This window comes from Saimiri boliviensis, chromosome 2 (genome assembly GCF_048565385.1).
Source record: "Saimiri boliviensis isolate mSaiBol1 chromosome 2, mSaiBol1.pri, whole genome shotgun sequence".
In the NCBI taxonomy this organism is placed as follows: Eukaryota; Metazoa; Chordata; class Mammalia; order Primates; family Cebidae; genus Saimiri; species Saimiri boliviensis.
In genome coordinates this window covers 152824422-152843160 of record NC_133450.1, presented here as the reverse complement: position 1 = coordinate 152843160, position 18739 = coordinate 152824422, and the positions used below count along the sequence as shown (strand labels likewise).

The 18739-nt window shown below is 37.1% G+C and overlaps 1 long non-coding RNA gene across 1 annotated transcript in view; it reads left to right on the top strand.

The window, feature by feature from the left end:
- The window catches only part of LOC120360696 (uncharacterized), a 35850-nt gene extending 24441 nt beyond the window's left edge, over positions 1-11409 (top strand). The window contains exons 3-4 of the long non-coding RNA XR_005577131.2: positions 105-211; positions 10589-11409. This is a non-coding gene — a long non-coding RNA (uncharacterized LOC120360696). The remainder of the gene's footprint in view (positions 1-104; positions 212-10588) is intronic.
- The last annotated feature ends 7330 nt before the right edge of the window (positions 11410-18739 follow it).

The window sequence follows — 18739 nt, the reverse complement described above, 5'->3', positions numbered from 1 at the left end:
CTGGTGTGCTTATTATCCATGAATAAATATTTTGGGAGATTCCTGAAAGCCTAAATTCCTGAAAATGCCTTTTTAATGGAAGGATTTACTTTTGTTTCTTCCAGGTACCTGGTGCACCACAGTCTGAAACCACCTTTAACGAAGTTCACATTTTGGGTTCCCTGGATGTCTTAGTCCATTTGTGCTGCTAAAACAGAATACCACGAGCTGGGTAATTTTAAATGAAAATAAATATACTGGCTTATGGTTCTGAAGGCTGGGAAGTCTGAGATCAAGGGGCCAGCATCTGACCATGGCTTTCTTGCTGTGTTATGGTAGAAGGGCAAAGAGTGGGTGAGAGAGATTGAGAGATTGAACTTGCAACCTCAAGCCCTTTTATAATTGACATTAATCCATTCATGAGAGTGGAAGCCTCATGACCTAAACCCTCTCCCTTAGGCTCCACCTTTCAATACTGTTGCATTGGGGATTAACTTTCCAAACATACTTTTTCAAAAACACATTCAAACCATAACACTGGATATACATTTTTTTAAAAATTTGTGTTAGGATCAGGCCATGGCCATAAATTCTCTGGGGTATTTTTCCTTTATCAGTTTAGCCTCCCATGCTCTACAGTGTGCTAGAAGTAGGGATGGGAATTGTAATTTTATGTTATATGTAAAGAAAATATTAACAGTTTACATGTTTTTAAGGGGTCCTATATTTTATAGACAGAATTTTTTGTTTTGTTTTGTTTTCGTGCTTATTCTCTTATATGTTTGCCAAGTTTGTGAAGTCATATTGTCATTGGATACAATGGTTCATTTGAAGTACACATGAAAAGGAATTCTGTCACAAAGCTGCAAATCACTAGTTGATCGATTTTTAGCTTAAAAAAATGTGAGGCATTTAAGAAATCTTACCACATACCACATTAAGACAGCAGAGATTTCTATCCAGATTTCTATACAATGACCTTACTGAGGTGCTTTTTGTTTCATGTCATTCACTAATTCCTAATTAAACACAAGCCAATTTTTGTGTGTGCATTATAACAGTGTATTTTATTTGCAGAAAAGATGTTTCATTTTCAGCAACATATGAGATTCTGAAAAAATCTTGAGCAGTAAATTAATAGAGATATTTCTTTGCTGTATAATTTAATAAATATAAGCAATGATTTAGCAATTGTAGAGTTTTCTAGCTTAAGTAATCACTTATTAGTTATTGGTGAGGTAATATAAAAAGTAATGTTGATTTATTTATATTCTGAAAATACAGTAAAATACTTGAATAATTATATAATAAATCACTATATTAATAGAAAACTGCAGTACAGAATTCTGAAATTCTTATTTCCTTATTCCATTTTAGACTGAGGGACAAAGTTACCATTAATACATGCAATGTTGCTCAGATTTTTTTTTTTTTTTTTGAGACGGAGTTTCGCTCTTGTTACCCAGGCTGGAGTGCAATGGCGCGATCTCGGCTCACCACAACCTCTGCCTCCTGGGTTCAGGCAATTCTCCTGCCTCAGTTTCCTGAGTAGCTGGGATTACAGGCACGTGCCACCATGCCCAGCTAACTTTTGGATTTTTAGTAGAGACAGGGTTTCACCATGTTGATCAGGATGGTCTCGATCTCTCGACCTCGTGATCCACCTGTCTCGGCCTCCCAAAGTGCTGGGATTACAGGCTTGCGCCACTGCGCCCGGCCTGCTCAGATTTTTAAATCACATTTTGGCTTGTTAATTTATTCAACTTTTCTTATTTTATAGGAAGCTAATGCATATAAAATTTCCTGAATGATAGACTTACAAAGACATACTTAACATTTATTTTTAAATTTTATAACAGGCTATATTTTTACCATGCTAAATAGAATTCTGCAATTGTGGTTTCTCCATGCTACAAAGAATGTATGTAGTGAAGCTTAGCTTGTCACATGGTGAACTGGTAAAAACGGCATCTTGGAAATGGTGTCAACATTGTTCTCTAATGAAAGAGAAAATAGCAGACGGGAAACTTTATGGGAGTATAGAATACTTTTAGGGAAAATATTCTGAAAAAACATTCAGTTTCTACAGTTTAGTTATAATGAATAGAAATCATGAATATTGAGTATAGTATGCCTCAAAAAATTTTTTGCTTCCTTTTTTTACTGCTGATTAGAAAAAAAGTATATTTAAGTACACATATAAAGTAGTCTGTTCTTATATGGCTTATTTTTTAATGTAAGGTGGGAAGATAGCTTACAGCACTCTTTAATGCACAAAAAATAATCTTAATGAATGCTACAAAATTGTACAGTCTCATAATTATTTGCTTTAAAACCTTCCCGCATTTCATAAACTCTGGTTAAAATGACTTTATGTGTTCCTTGAGCAAATGTAATCTTCTGCTAATGAATATGTTCTTTGGTTTCATAATCTCTCTCTTTTTCTTTTTTTTTTCACAGTCTTGCTCTGTTGCCCAGGCTGGAGTGCAGTGGCTCAATCTCAGCTCACTGCAACCTCCACATCCCCGGTTCAAGCGATTCTCCTGCCTCAGCCTCCCGAGTAGCTGGGAGTTACAGGTGCACACTACCATGCCCGGCTAATTTTTGTATTTTTAGTAGAGATGGGGTTTCTCCATGTTGGCCAGGCTGGTCTTGAACTCCCAATCTCAGGTGATCCCAACCTCAGGCTGGTCAGCAACCTCCCAAAGTGTGATATTACAGGCGTGAACCACCGTGCCAAGCTGTCTCTCATTTTTAACAAGGTTGAATTTTGACCAAGAGTAGTTACGACCACATTGTACTCAGAGTCCCCCAAAAGTCCATATCTACTTGTATCTGTGACAGAGTGAGTTCGGTTTTTGGTTGCCATTAATGACTGACACATTTGAGCCACCAGACCATATACCAATATTATGACCAAGTAATGTAAGTTTTCCTATAATCTTTTTTTGTTATCACAATCCTTAGGTAAGTCTATAAGGCAGTGACAACTCAATACCAACATCGATACCAATACCAAGAAAGGATTGTTCCTTCCTACTGGCTCTACTAGAGCTGACAGTTCTCTTCTCTTTCAACAAGAAAAATATTATTTCATGAACAGTTTTTAAATATTTTAAATATGAGTTTGATACCCTTCTTTAAAACTTAAAGAAAAATTATTTTATTAAGGAGAGTCAGTCTGACTAGAGATAAACCTGAATTGTAGAAGTAATTTTGATATGGTATTATGTCTTTCAAGTACTCTGTATTTGGTAGCTGGAACTATTAAATAAGTATTTTTAGCTTGATGCAATAAAAAGTTGAGGTTCCTTATGGTTAACACCATCTGTCTTCACATAAGTAATCTATTTGATAAAGTATTTCAATTGAGCAATATTTGTTGGGTATCTGCTGTTTGCATGGCAGTCCCTGGGGGTGACAAAGATGACCAAAACCTAGACCCTGATCCCAAAATCTGATTATTAAAGCAGACTAACCTTATCCACCTGCAGTTCTATTTAGATGTAAATCTAATTTGCATATAAATAATTTCTTTTGAAATAGAGCAAATGGAATTGCTTATTCACTGATTGAAAGATTAAAAGCTCTAAATCAGTACTAATAAGGAGATGTAACTTGTTTAAGCAAAATATATTTCAGACTTATTTCAGAAATTATATTTGGAAAAATACGGACTGCTCTCTGAAACATTTTTGACTATGTAAACTAAGACTCTTTCATTTTATATTATAAACTAGAATAGAAACTCAGTGCCATGCAATTTAATTCCTTTGCTTTTATTATAAGAGTAATTAATTGGCTGGGCGCAGTGGCTCATGCCTGTAATCCCAGTACTTTGGGAGGCTGAGGTAGGTGGATCACTGAGATCAGGAGTTCGAGACCAGCCTGGCCTACATGGTAAAACTTTGTCTGTACTAAAAATACAAAAATTAGCCAGGCATAGTGGTGGGCACCTGTAATGCCAGCTACTTGGGAGACTGAGGCAGGAGAATCCCGTGAACCCAGGAGGTAGAGATTGCGAAGAACCAAGATTGCTCCACTGCACTTCAGCCTGAGTGACAGAGTGACACTCTGTCTCAAAAAAAAAAAGAAAAGAAAAATGTAGTTAAAAGTAGTTAATTGTATAAGCAGCCAAATATAGATTTTAGGACTAAGATGCTTTTTCAAAAATCTAAATTTGTCCTTTTAAATTCAAGCACATAGCTTTATAAGCAAGCTCTCAATTCATTCCTATAGTAGCCCCCCTATATCCGTTATTCCACTTGCTGAGGTTTCGGTTACCTGTGGTCAACTGTAGTCCAAAAATACTGCAATATTTTGAGAGAGAGAGAGAGAGAGAGAGAGACAGAGAGAGAGAGAGAGAGAGAGAGAGAGAGAGACAGACAGACAGACAACAGTCATAACTTTTATTACAGTATATTGTTTTAATTGTTCTATTTTATTACTAGTTATATTAATCTCTTACTGTGCCTAATTTAAAATTAAACTTGATCATAGGTGTGTATATATAGGAATAAACATGGACATATAGGGTTTGGTCCTATTCATAGTTTTGGGCATTCACTGGGGGTCTTGGAATGTATTCCCCATGGCTAAAGGGAGACTACTGTACTGTCTTTATTACAAGAACTTAAGTCTTTAGAATAAGCAATTGTCTAGCCTAGGATATTTAAAACTTTAAAAAACTAGTAAGAGGAGAAGGTTTTAAAAACAATGTACATTATTCTGGATAGCTATTTGCTGGTAGATATAACATTGGAAACCCATGAATTACCTAGATAAGAAAAACTGGTTTTCTTGAATTCCTACTTTCTTCCCTTTCTTACCAGCATTTAGACAGACTGTGCTGCAAGAAAAATAAGGGAACTAACAGGCTTCTTGTAGTACTTTGAGCCATCATTTGCGTGTGTGTGTGTGTGTGTGTGTGTGTGTGTGTGTGTATGGACATATTTTAAGATCGCTCATATAGGAGAAAAGTCTGTCTCATGCCATTGACCTTCCCTCTTTCACACCTCAACATATAGAAAGGATGGGAAGGGAGATTAGAGTTGAAAGTATTTCTTTCTGTGTCCTAGTTTTAAATTTTTTGTTTGTTTGTTTCTAAACATTCCTTACATAGCAGGCTATGCAAACACTAAGCTCTGAAGAATACACAAGGTGAAGGCACAGAAACATTTAATGAGCTGAAATCAAACAATGGTTGCATAATCAATAATGGTTGGATAATCCTATTAGGTTACTGACTATTTTGAATTTTTAAATTCATGTATTTATTCAACAAATATTTGTTGAGCACTGTGTTCTAGCCACCAGTAGGCACTGGGGACAGTTCTTATAAAATATAATCCCGTAAGCTTTTCTCATCTAAGAGTTTTTTAATTACTCTATTAGTAATTATGCACTTTTTTCCATTGTTTCAGTTCATTTGTATGCATTTTCTCATTTTAGAATCCAACATAATTTTGTAAACACCTAGTTGAGTCTTTTTTTAAAAAAAATCCACTCTGACAGTCTCTTATCTTTTTAATTGCTGTATTTAGACCACTGATGGTTAGAGCACTGATGTTTAATGTGATGATTGATATAGGTGGATTCTTATCTACCATATTTGTTACTGTTTTCTATTTATTACCCTTGTTCTTTGCTTTTTTTTTTTTTTTTTGTCTTTCTCTCTTTTGCTGCTTTCTCTGGTTTTAACGGAACATTTTAAATGATTCCTTTTTCTCTCCCCTCTTTAGTATTTGATTGCTAAGGCTATCATAACAAAATACTGTAGACTGGGTAGTTTAAACAAGTGAAATTTATTTTCTCACATTTCTGGAGGCTAGAAGTCCAAAATCAAGATGTTGGCAGGGTTGGTTTCTTCTGAGGTCTTTCTCCTTGTTTGCAGATGGCTGCCGTCTTGCTGTGTCCCCACATGGTCTCTCCTCTCTATGCGCACATCCCTTGTGTCTGTTCATGTGTCCAAATGTCTTCTTCTAAGGACATCAGTCATATGAAATTGGCACTCACCCTAATGCTCTCAATTTAACATAATTGCCTTTTTAAATACTCTATCTGCTAATGTAGTCAAATTCTGAGGTACTGAAGGTTAGGTAAAAAACTCAACTTACGAATTTTTGGGGGATTCTATTCCAAATATAACACATATCAATTATACTTCTTTTAAAACTTTTTAATGGTTGCCCTAGAGTGTAAAATATCTATTTACAACTATTCAAAGTCTACTCTGCTGCTTATAGAATGGTGCAGGTGGCTCACTGTAGCTCATGCCTGTAATCTGGCACTTTGGGAGACCAAGGAGGGTGGATCATTTGAGGTCAGGAGTTCAAGATAAGCCTGACCAACATGGTGAAATACCATCTCTACTAAAAATACAAAATTAGCTGGGCATGATGACACGTGCCTGTACTCCCAGCTACTTGGGAGGTTGAGGCAGGAGAATCACTTGAACCTGGGAAGCAGAGATTGCAGAGAGGTGAGATTGTGCCATTTTGTACACCAGCCTGGGTGACAAGAGCAAAACTCCATCTCAAAAAGAAAAAAAAGAAGGCCGGGCGCGGTGGCTCAAGCCTGTAATCCCAGCACTTTGGGAGGCCGAGGCGGGTGGATCACAAAGTCGAGAGTTCGAGACAAACCTGGTCAACATGGTGAAACCCCGTCTCTACTAAAAATACAAAAAATTAGCTGGGCATGGTGGCTCGTGCCTATAATCCCAGCTACTCAGGAGGCTGAGGCAGGAGAATTGCCTGAACCCAGGAGGCGGAGGTTGCGGTGAGCCGAGATCGCACCATTGCACTCCAGCCTGGGTAACAAGAGCGAAACTCCGTCTCAAAAAAAAAAAAAAAAAAAGATACAAGTATCAAGAATAAGGGAAAACTGAGAGTTGAATTTAGGAACCATTGTTCTAATTCATTTGCTCCTCCATTTATTCATTCAACTTGTTTTTTATTGAATGCCTACTTTGTGTTGGTTCTAATAAACTTTATTTAAAAAACATAGCCTTGCATGCATTAGGTCCCTTAAACAATTCTCAGCAGTGACAACTTCATCACTTTGGTAATGAACCAGGAATTAATAATTTTATCTTTTATTGTTTATTTCTAGAATTTAACAGAAACAAATTGGAAGAAAAACCATGTAAAAGCCTGTAATGACATTTTCACCTTTTCTATGGAAAGAAACAGATATAGAATTGGTAGCATGTATTAGTATTGCATTTTGCTTTTGAAGGAGAAGCAGCTGTATGATCATGAAAATCCATCAAAAAATAAAAAATGCAAATGACTTTGCAAACTTTGCAAGTTAAATACATTTTTTTAAATGAAGAGGACATCTAACAAAGGGAAAATCTGTTTATGTATCTTAATGACTTACCATTAAAAGTATCAGTTTAATAGAATAAAATGAACATAGCGACAGATGGCTTAATTTTACCCCCTTGAACATGGTTCTTTTTGCCATATGGAGTCATGCATGAACAGCCGCTCATTCCTCAGTCTGCCATAGTCCTACCAAAAGGGAAGCCTTAACAGAACAATGTGTATTAATAACAAACAAACACAAAATTGCTAAATATTTTGATTTATCTTTTTGGCTTCAAAATTGCTACCTTGGGAGTGCTTTTAATATCAAAGTATATCTCTTCATTCTAAGGAGATAAATATTATGGCTAAGGATGACACTCTCTCTGTAGCAATGCATAATTTTCTAGTGTTGCCCTTTGCAAAAGAGCAACTGTACATATTCAGGAGTATCTTGCTTTGTGTAATAGAATATCTCTGAAAAGCCTGGTTACATGTAACTCAGCCATTACATTGAAACGATATCTTAAGTGTACTGTGGGAAAGCTAAAAATAGCCTGTAAAGTCCTTTCAATCTGTTGAATCACTGATAGTTTCTCATTTTGGCTTTGATTGTTAAAATTTTTGATACTATGTGAAAAACATCATGTTTTATTCAAAGAGAAGCTGCTTCATGTAACTACCGTTATTTTGTATGATTGGGGTCTACATTTCTAAGTTCTAATACATTTAAAAGTGTCAAGGCATCTATATTTACTGTTCTGAAAAATGCAGGTTTTAGAGGTGGACTCCTTGGTTTCAAAATCTACGACCTACAACCTACTAATTCTGTGATCTATGAAATGCCTTGGTTTTCTATAAAATAAGTATAATAGTGCAAAGATTTCTTGTGCATATTAACCAAAACAATGCATGGAAGTACTTAGCAAAATACCTGGCTTGCTAGATCTTAATCGCTCTCATTTGTCACATGGTTTGAAGTGAAAAATACAGATTGTAGAAAGCAATTATCTCACTGGTATTTAATAATATGCACAAAATATATTTTTTCCATTTTTTAAGATTTATAAAAGCAAGACATTGCAATGGTATATATAAAATCAAGTAAACTAGTACAGAAAAATTTAAAGTCTTATACTACTACATGTATGAATATTGAAAAGATTTTGCTAAGTGAAAGAGGCCAGTTACAAAAGACCATATATTATGTTAGTCCATTTCTGTGAAACATCCTGAATTTATAATGCTGTTTGGACAGAAAGTAGATTAGAAGTTGTCTAGCATTGAGTGGGAGATGTGAGCGTTGGAGGGTGTTAGCTATATTGGGTGGAGTTTCTTTTTGGGCTGAAGCAAAGCTTAAAAATTGATTGTGGTGATGGATGCACAACTCTGTGACTATACTAAAAGTCATTCATTTATATACACTTCAAAGGGGTAAATTGTCTGGCATGTGAATTGTATCTCAAGCTATAGTTTTTAAAGTAAACTCTGCCCCTCTATATTCCCACTCCTAGGCCCACTGCCCATAATGTCCACTTTTAGTTCTTCTGGGTGTTCTCAATTTACCAACTTTGGGTTGTATGTGTTGACATTCAATCTTATAAAAATTCTTCCTCATATGTCTACCTCCATCTGTAGATTCAACGTTTCCTGATTTTTAAAATGTTTTTATTTATTTTCATATCGGAGTTTCTCTTCTCTCTCTCGCCTCTTCTCTCTACACACGTGCACACACACACACACACACACACACACGCATATTACATTCAAGAAAAAAATCTGCAGGTAGTTGTACTCCAAAATGTAGTTTTCTTTCTGAGAGGTACCATGTGCTAGTTAATTTTTCCCCTTTTATCTCTCTATATTTTCTAATTTTCAGTAACTATTAGGTATTAATTATATTATTGAACATAACTAAATAAGATGTTGAGGATATTGATGAAAGTATTTTTTTTTTTTTTTTTTGAGACCGAGTTTCGCTCTTTTTACCCAGGCTGGAGTGCAATGGCGCGATCTCGGCTCACCGCAACCTCCGCCTCCTGGGTTCAGGCAATTCTCCTGCCTCAGCCTCCTGAGTAGCTGGGATTACAGGCACGTGCCACCATGCCCAGCTAATTTTTTGTATTTTTAGTAGAGACGGGGTTTCACTATGTTGACCGGGATGGTCTCGATCTCTTGACCTCGTGATCCACCCGTCTCGGCCTCCCAAAGTGCTAGGATTACAGGCTTGAGCCACCGCGCCCGGCCTGATGAAAGTATTTTAAAAATTATTTTAAATACTTGCCTTCCTAATTAGGCGGAATTCTTTTTTCTTTTTTTTTTTTTTTTGAGACGGAGTTTCGCTCTTGTTGCCCAGGCTGGAGTGTAATGGCGCGATCTCGGCCCACCGCAACCTCCACCTCCTGGGTTCAGGCAATTCTCCTGCCTCAGCCTCCTGAGTAGCTGGGATTACAGGCACACGCCACCATGCCCAGCTAATTTTTAGTATTTTTTAGTAGAGACGGGGTTTCACCATGTTGACCAGGATGGTCTCGATCTCTTGACCTTGTGATCCACCCGCCTCGGCCTCCCAAAGTGCTGGGATTACAGGCTTGAGCCACCGCGCCCGGCAGGCGGAATTCTTAGACTAGTTTCCTTTTCCTTGATTATGTTGATTATGCAGGTCATGCCTCGAGGCCAGACTTCCTCCAAACTTCTACACAACTTCCAGAGTGATTTTTCTAATACACAAAAATGACTGTGTTAATTCTATGCTGAAAAGCCTTGACTTTCTTATTATCACCTCCTGAAGACATATCTGGAATCTTGTCATGACACAAAAGGCTTTCATAGCCCACCTAACCTACTTTTTTTTTTTAGAGTTAATTCTTGGTGTTAGACGTTGTGCTAGGGTTGCAAAGAAAAATGAGAAATTGATATTATACCTTTGGGGAGTTCACAGATTGTGAACTGGTGCTGCTTCTCAGTAGCTGAAATGGTCTGGTTAGCACATAGAGCAGGAATCACCATGGTATTTCAGAATCCTGGGCTATTTTGTCCAATAAACAGATAAAGGCTCTTCACCTGTCATCTGTTTTGGTCAAAATAAAGGAGTCCAGAATTTCCTTGGAAAGAGGAAATGCCTATGAGGAAAATAAGCCTTGAAAAATAATGGGAAGACAGTGAGGCTCTGCTGATAGTAATGCCACTTTTACATATGCATGTGGAGTGATGAGTAATTACAACCCATATTGTACGACTTTTTGAATCTACAGAGGCTTTAATGCAAAAATAACCATCTCTTACCCATCTATTTTATTTAGCCCTCCAAACAACTTCATGAGATGTTACTGGTGTCTCAATTCATAGATAAGGAATGAAGTTCAAAAAGATCAAATTGCTGACTCGAGATTACACAGCATATAAAATCAGACTTTCTTCTGTCTTCAAATTTTGTTATTATCATGGAGAAAACTTCAGGATTTAATCTTTGATTGAAGAGCAAAGAAGTGGAAAGAAGTGGGATATTAGTTTCTGGGACTGAAAGCCACCATGAAGAAATGTCTTGGAACTATCTGTGCCCCTTACAGTGACAAGACCCACGGTAAGACATCATTGTTCTGCTTACCTTGTTCCCGGCACTTTATTAAATGCTTTACATAGATTATTGAATATATTTTTGAATTTAATTCTGAGAAACTCTGTAAAGTAGCTGCTTTCTTTTTCTCCGTTGTCTAGATGAGGAAAGCAAGGCTTAGATAAGTGGCTTAGCTCAAAGTCACATAATAAGTGGCAGAGCTGGAACTTGCCCCATAATAGAGTCTATGTTCTTCCCTCGAGCTCTACAACCTGCTGCATGCCTTCCTTTAAGAGAGTGGTTAGAAGTAATCTTTTTTCTTGTATAATCCAGGAAAGATGTTTCTGGAATTTTGGGTGTCACACATTAGTTTTTTACAGTTCCTCTTCTCTCTTTGGCTCAAAGCCACTCTGATTAAACAGATGGATGGGTACGATGACAACTTGTTCCTGCTATGATTTTCCTGTCTCCTCGACCTTATCCTCTTAATGCTGTAATATTACCAAGCCATTGCAATTGTTTATAACCAGCTTATCATTTGGCCTTATTACAAAAATCCAAGAAAATTAGAATTTTATGGTAAAAGGAGTAGAAGGAATACCAAAGTTATAATTTGAAAACATAATTTCCAATCTTAGTTCTGCCCCTTTTTAACTTTTTTGAGGTATCTATTTTCTTCATTTTAAATTGTCAATTTCTACTGTGCCTCCTCTCACAGAACACATAGAAATCCTAAACTGATTAGTAATTTAATAAAAACAAAACAACCCCAAACACCAGTATCCTGAATTCTCTCACTTTTAAATTAACTTATAAGAATATGAAAATCTTTTAAAAATTTCACTGATTTATCTCTGGAAATTGAACCCAACTCTCTTCTCTCTTTTTTTTTTTTTAAATTTGCTGGCTTTTATTTTCAAATAGAAGATAATTTTTCTTTAAATAGTGGCAAATATAGCAATCTCTTTATGAAAAAAGTAGATATACAAGACATACTCAGATGGAAATGACTCTTGAACACATTTTTCCCTCTATTTCAGTTCATGAATTATGACAGGTAAGTAGGTGTATATTCTTTAATCATTATGGAAATCCTGATTGCCGATTTCCCATCCAGTGCATATTTCGAGAAGAAACCATGAATATTTTCTTTCCTCAGTCCTTCCTGCAGTTTTTTTATTTTGTGGTTCCAGATAGCTTTCATGTTTCTTGCAGCAGGAGTTTAAAGCTGGAATCACATTGACCTTGGCCAGACCAAACAGAAGATTAATGAAATGAAGCTGAATGACAGTGCCAGCCCAACATTCACAACATTCATCTTTTCCCTTCAGTTCTTTTGCCCCTGGGTCTCATTTCATTTCCCCTGACTCTGACTCTCTTCTATTTCTCATGCCTGGAAGAATTACTTTACATGTTGGACTGGAAATTTGGATTTGGTCATCATCAATGTGAATGTAGTAGCTGTAAGTGATGATGATGTCATCCAGGGAAAGTAAGTAAATGTGAAAGAGAAGAATGCCATCAATAGGACAAAGGACTGTCTGAAAGTCCTCATTTCTCATGTCAGCTTTAATGTATTGCCCCAATAATTTTTTTTGTTTGAATTTAAAAGTTTTCATTAGCTAAACATATAAATACACACATAAATAAAGCTGACATTTACCATAAAACAAAAAGGCATAAGATCCTTTAAAAGAATGAGTGAATTTACATACCTGATCTCTGGATGAGATACCTTTCTAAAACGTGTCACCCAAGGCAAAAATTCTTAAGAAAAAAGATTAATAGAAGGTATATCATTTATGTCTCTATAGCTATTAATAGAAGATATATATCTTCCATTAATCTATGTATATTCTGTTAATAGAGATATAGAGAAGATATTTGGAAGATATGCATTTTCTAATAAAAAATACTTAGATTAATAAAAGTGTAGATTAATAGAAGATATATACGTAGAAAAAATAATTATGTCTATTCATAGATGGGTGGATCGATATCTCTAGTCAAGTCTGAAAGAAACAAAATATGAAAAAGATCTGGTAACCCACATAACATGTAATAAAAAAATTTAATATATAAATAGCCCACATACCAATAAGCAAATGGTAAAGAATATACTAAATAGTCAAGTATTATTGTTCAAAAAGGAAATCTTTTTGGAATAGGGAAATATATTATTATTTAGTTATAATAAAAGTATAGTAACAAATTGAAATTGGAGGAAAACAGATAAAGATAAGGAGAGATTGCAGTGTTTAGTGGAGTTCACATTAATGAAGCTGATGGTACAATTAGATTAAACTATATCCATTCTCAGTGACATCAATTATTTATCAAGTTAATTATTTTAGAATAGAATATTCCTATGCAAACAAGAGTAATTAGAGCCAGAGCCATGTGCCATATAGCTTTTTCTACCTTAAGGGAAGGCATAGGGAGGAGTTTGTAAGAGATCTGAGACGTAGATTATAATTTGAAATCACAAAGCACTGCTCTTGGCTTGTTATAAAACTTAAGAAATTTCTTCAGAGCTGCATTCCTCTTGATTTTCCTGCTAATAAAGATGTGGTTAATGCAAATAATAAATGTTTTGTGAATTCACATTGACACACATGTTCTAGTGGTCAGTGTGCTCAGAAAAAAGTTGTGGGCTTGGAAACGTAGAGGGAATTTGCTCAAAATAGTGGGTCTTATAAACTAGCTAGAGTTTTCATTAATGATGTCAGCTTGTGCTGGGCGCGGTGGCTCAAGCCTGTAATCCTAGCACTTTGGGAGACTGAGGCAGGTGGATCACGAGGTCAAGAGATCGAAACCATCCTGGTCAACATGGTGAAACCCCGTCTCTACTAAAAATACAAAAAATTAGCTGGGCATGGTGGCACGTGCCTGTAATCCCAGCTGCTCAGGAAGCTGAGGCAGGAGAATTGCCTGAACCCAGGAGGCGGAGGTTGCGGTGAGCCGAGATCGCGCCATTGCACTTCAGCCTGGGTAACAAGAGCGAAACTCTGTCTCAAAAAAAAAAAAAAAAAAATGATGTCAGCCTGCTACTTGGAGTCTTTTTCTATTATTTTTCTTTGCTTTTTTGCTGCCACCAAGAAGAGTTGAGCACCCCCAAAAGGAATTAAAAGAAAAAATGGAAAGTGGCCGGGTCTAGTAGCTCACCCCTGTAATCCCAGCACTTTGGAGGCCAAGGTGTGTGAATCGCTAAACATCAGGATTTTGACACCAGCCTGGCCAACACGGTGAAACCCCCATCTCTATTAAAATACAAAAATTAGCCAGGCATAGTTGTGCACCTCCGTAATCCCAGCAACTCAGGAGGCTGAAGTAGGAGAATCAATTGAACCCAGGAAGTGGAGGTTGCAGTGAGCCAAGATCATGCTACTGTACTCCAGTCTGGGCAACAGAGCAAGACTCCATCTCAAAACAAAACAAAAAATGATAAAAAGTTAGCAGAACATAATGAGAAATGTTAGTGCAAACTATTAGTCATAGAAGTACAATTTTAAGGCTGCACACAGTGGCTCATGCCTGTAATCCCAGCACTTCAGGAGGTCAAGGTGAGCAGATCACAAGGCCAGGAATTCAAGACCAGCCTGGCCAGTATGGTGAAACCCCATCTCTACTAAAAATAGAAAAATTGCCTAGGCGTGGTGGCCATGCCTGTAATTTCAGCTGCTTGGGAGACTGAGGCAGCAGAATGGCTTGAACCCAAGAAATGGAAGTGGCAGTGAGCCAAGATTGTGCCACTGCACTCCAGCCTGGCCAACAGAGCTGGTTTTTAAAAAAAAGATTAACAAAATAGACAGACTGCTAGCCAGACGAATAAAGAAGAAAAGAGAAGAATAAAATAGACACAATAAAAAATGATAAAGGGATATCACCACTGATCCCACAAACCTACAAACTACCATCAGAGAATACTATAAACACTTCTACACAAATAAACTAGAAAATCTAGAAGAAATGGATAAATTCCTGGACACATACAGCCTCCCAAGACTAAATCAATATGAAGTCGAATCCCTGAATAGACCAATAACAAGTTCTGCAATTGAGGCAGCAATTAACAGTCTACTAACCAAAAAAGTCCAGAACCAGATGGATTCACAGCTGAATTCTACCAAAGGCACAAAGAGGTACCATTCCTTCTGAAACTATCCAAACAATAAAAAAAGAGGGAACCCTCCCTAACTCGTTTTATGATGCCAGCATCATCCTGTTACCAAAACCTGGCAGAGACACAACAAAAAAAGAAAATTTCAGGCCAATATCCCTGATGAATATCTATGGAAAAATCCTTAATAAAATACTGGCAAACAGAATCCAGCAGCACATCAAAAAGCTTATCCACCATGATCAAGTTGGCTTCGTCCCTGGGATGCAAGTCTGGTTCAACATATGCAAATCAATAGATGTAATCCATCATATAAACAGAACCAATGACAAAACCCACATGATTATCTCAATAGATGCAGAAAAGGCCTTCAACAAAATTCAACAGTACATCATGCTAAAAACTCTCAATAAACTAGATATTGATGGAACATATCTCAAAATAATAAGAGCTATTTATGATAAACCCACAGCCAGTATCATAATGAATGGACAAAAACTGGAAGCATTCCCTTTGAAAACCAGTATAAGACAAGGATGCCCTCTCTCACCACTCCTGTTCAACATAGTATTAGAAGTTCTGGCCAAGGCATTCAGGCAAGAAAAAGAAATAAAGGGTATTCAATTAGGAAAGGAGGAAGTCAAGTTGTCTCTATTTGCAGACGACATGATTGTATATTTAGAAAACCCCATCATCTCAGCTCAAAATCTCCTTAAGCTGATAAGCAACTTCAGCAAAGTTTCAGGATACAAAATCAACGTGCAAAAATCACAAGCATTCCTATACACCAACAACAGACAGCCAAATCATGAGTGAACTCCCATTCACAATTGCTACAAAGAGAATAAAATACCTAGAAATACAACTTACAAGGGATGTGAAGGACCTCTTCAAGGAGAACCACAAACCACTACTCAAGGAAATGAGAGAGGATGCAAACAAATGGAAAAACATTCCATGCTCATGGATAGGAAGAATCAATATTGTGAAAATGGCCATATGGCTCAAAGTAATTTATAGATTCAATGCAATCCCCATCAATCTCCCATTGATTTTCTTCACAGAGTTGGAAAAAACTGCTTTAAATTTTATAAGAAAGCAAAAAAGAGCCTGCATAGCCAAGACAATCTTAAGCAAAAAGAACAAAGCTGGAGGCATCATGCTACCTGACTTCAAGGCTACAGTAACAAAAACAGCATGGTACTGATACCAAAACAGATATATAGACCAATGGAACAGAACAGAGTCCTCAGAAATAACACCACTCATCTACAACCATCTGATCTTTGACAAACCTGACAAAAACATGCAATGGGGAAAGGATTCCCTATTCAATAAATGGTGTTGAGAAAACTGGCTAGCCATATGCAGAAAGCTGAAGCTGGATCCCTTCCTCACACCTTATACAAAACTTAACTCAAGATGGATTAAAGACTTAAACGTAGACCTAAAACCACAAAAACCCTAGAAGCAATACCATGGTAGGTAATGCCATTCAGGACATAGGCATGGGCAAAGACTTCATGACTAAAACACCAAAAGCAATGGCAACAAAAGCCAAAATAGACCAATGGGATCCAATTAATATAAAGAGCTTCTGTACAGCAAAGGAAACTACCATCAGAGTGAACAGGCAACCTACAGAATGGGAGAAAAATTTTGCGATCTATCCATCTGACAAAGGACTAATATTCAGAATCTGCAAAGAACTTAAACAAATTTACAAGAAAAAACAACTCCATCAAAAAGTGGGCAAAGGTTATGAACAGCCACTTCTCAAAGGAAGACATTTATGCAGCCGACAAATATGTGTGTGTGTATATATAGAAAAAAAAAAAATATATATATATATATATAGAAAAGCTCACTCCCAAGCCTTTCAGTTAGAACACTAAAATCTGTCCCTTGTTTTTCAGCCACACAGACAGTGAAAGGTTTTTTCTAAGTTTGGGAGTCCCAAAGCAGGGGCTGTTCTTAGGTTTTGTTTTTTTCTTTAAGTTCAGAAATGCCTGTTGGCAGGTTCCATCCCAATTTCAAAATTCATGATCATTTCCTTTAGAGCTTCATAGAGTGGTTTTAACAATTAGCTCAAAACCAGGAATTCAAACCTGGCAGAATCCAGCCATTCCCAAAAAGGTTTTTTTTTTTTTTTTTTTTAACTATTTCTTAGTCTGAGGGGGCTGGAGTGCCAGGATGTCTTTTTATTCCTGAGCTAGGGCCTTGTCCTAGGAGTAAACCCATACCCTATTTCACCCTTTGGAAAGAAATTTGGGCCTTGTTTGAGGGGTATCTGATACTCTTATTTTCCCAAGAAATTAAAGACCTGCAATGTGTTTTAATCAGAGGTATCTCTAGTAGGGCTGGAAATTAATAGGTGATTCACATAATGTAGGATGAATCCATTAATTTACTGTAGTTCCCTTAATTCTTTTGCCAACGCATTGCCAAAGAGATGGGGACTGTCTCTAAAATCTTAGAGAAAGACAGTCCTGGTAAACTGAGATGTAGCATGAGCATCTGGGTCAGTCTATTCAAAAGCAAAAATATACTGAGAGTCTGAGCATAAAGGCATACAAAAGAAAGCATCCTTTAAGTCTAATACTGTGAATCAATAAGCACCTTCAGAAATTTGGGTCAATATTGTGTAAGTATAAGGAACTAGTGCATGGAGTGGGACTATGGCTTCTTAACTGTCCTCAGTTCCTAAACAAATCTGTATTCCTCATTTGGTTTATTTACAGATAAAATGGGTGTTACATGGGGAATAACAGTATTGTAATTGTCCATACTACAGAAACTTTGCTATCAAGGACTGTATACCCTGTTGTTCTTCAGGTCTCAAAGGATATATGTATATATATTTATTTATAAATATAAAATATATATATATATAAATATATACATATTTTTTTGTGTGGATAAGCAACATTTGGTTTTAAAGTAACCTGGATTAAGGGCATATAAATAGCTCTACCAGGAATTTCTGTCCCAAACTGAGGGGTCCACTTGAGAAGTAGTATTTGAAGGAAGGGAGGACTTTTATCTGTATTAAGGCAAGCACTCAGAGCTAGGACTAGTGCCCATTTCTGACCTATTACATTTTTATGAGGCTTTCCAAACTGAACGTGGCCTGTAATTGGGAAAGTGAATCTCTTCGCTGTAAAGAAATAGAGCACTCAGGCATAAGCAAGAACTGAGAGGGCTAGAGTGCCAGGATGTCTTTCTATTCCTGAACTAGGGTCCTTTTTCCTGTGGAGAAATGCATGGTCCCCAGGGTGCAACCAAAGAGGTATGTGAATCTCTTAACTTTTGACTGGCCATCAATTTTCACTATGATACATGAGTGGAAAGGCAGTGTCACTGAGAAGTGGGTTACAGCGGAGAAGGCTGCTTCTGTATCCAATAAGAACTCAGTATTCTTACCTGCCACATCAAGGGTTACCCAGCGTTCCTCTGTGGAGATGTTAAGGTATCCTGTGGGAGCTGAGGGGAACCTCAGGCCCTGTCAGCCTCTGTTCTCTCAGCTACTATGGGTTTGGGTCGCTCAGGCTCCGTTTGGAGCCTAGGGTAGTCTCTTTTCCAGTGGTCCTCTCCATTACAGAAGGCATGCTGATTCTGGCCCAATGACTGGCAAGTTAAGTGCTCTCATCTGGGCATCCCAGATACTGATTTCATTACACTTACTCAGGATGGGTAACCTTCAGGTGGCAATGGGCTTGAGGCAGCCATGAACAATTTTGCTTTTTTGGCTGTTTCTTTTGGATTCCTCTGCCTCTT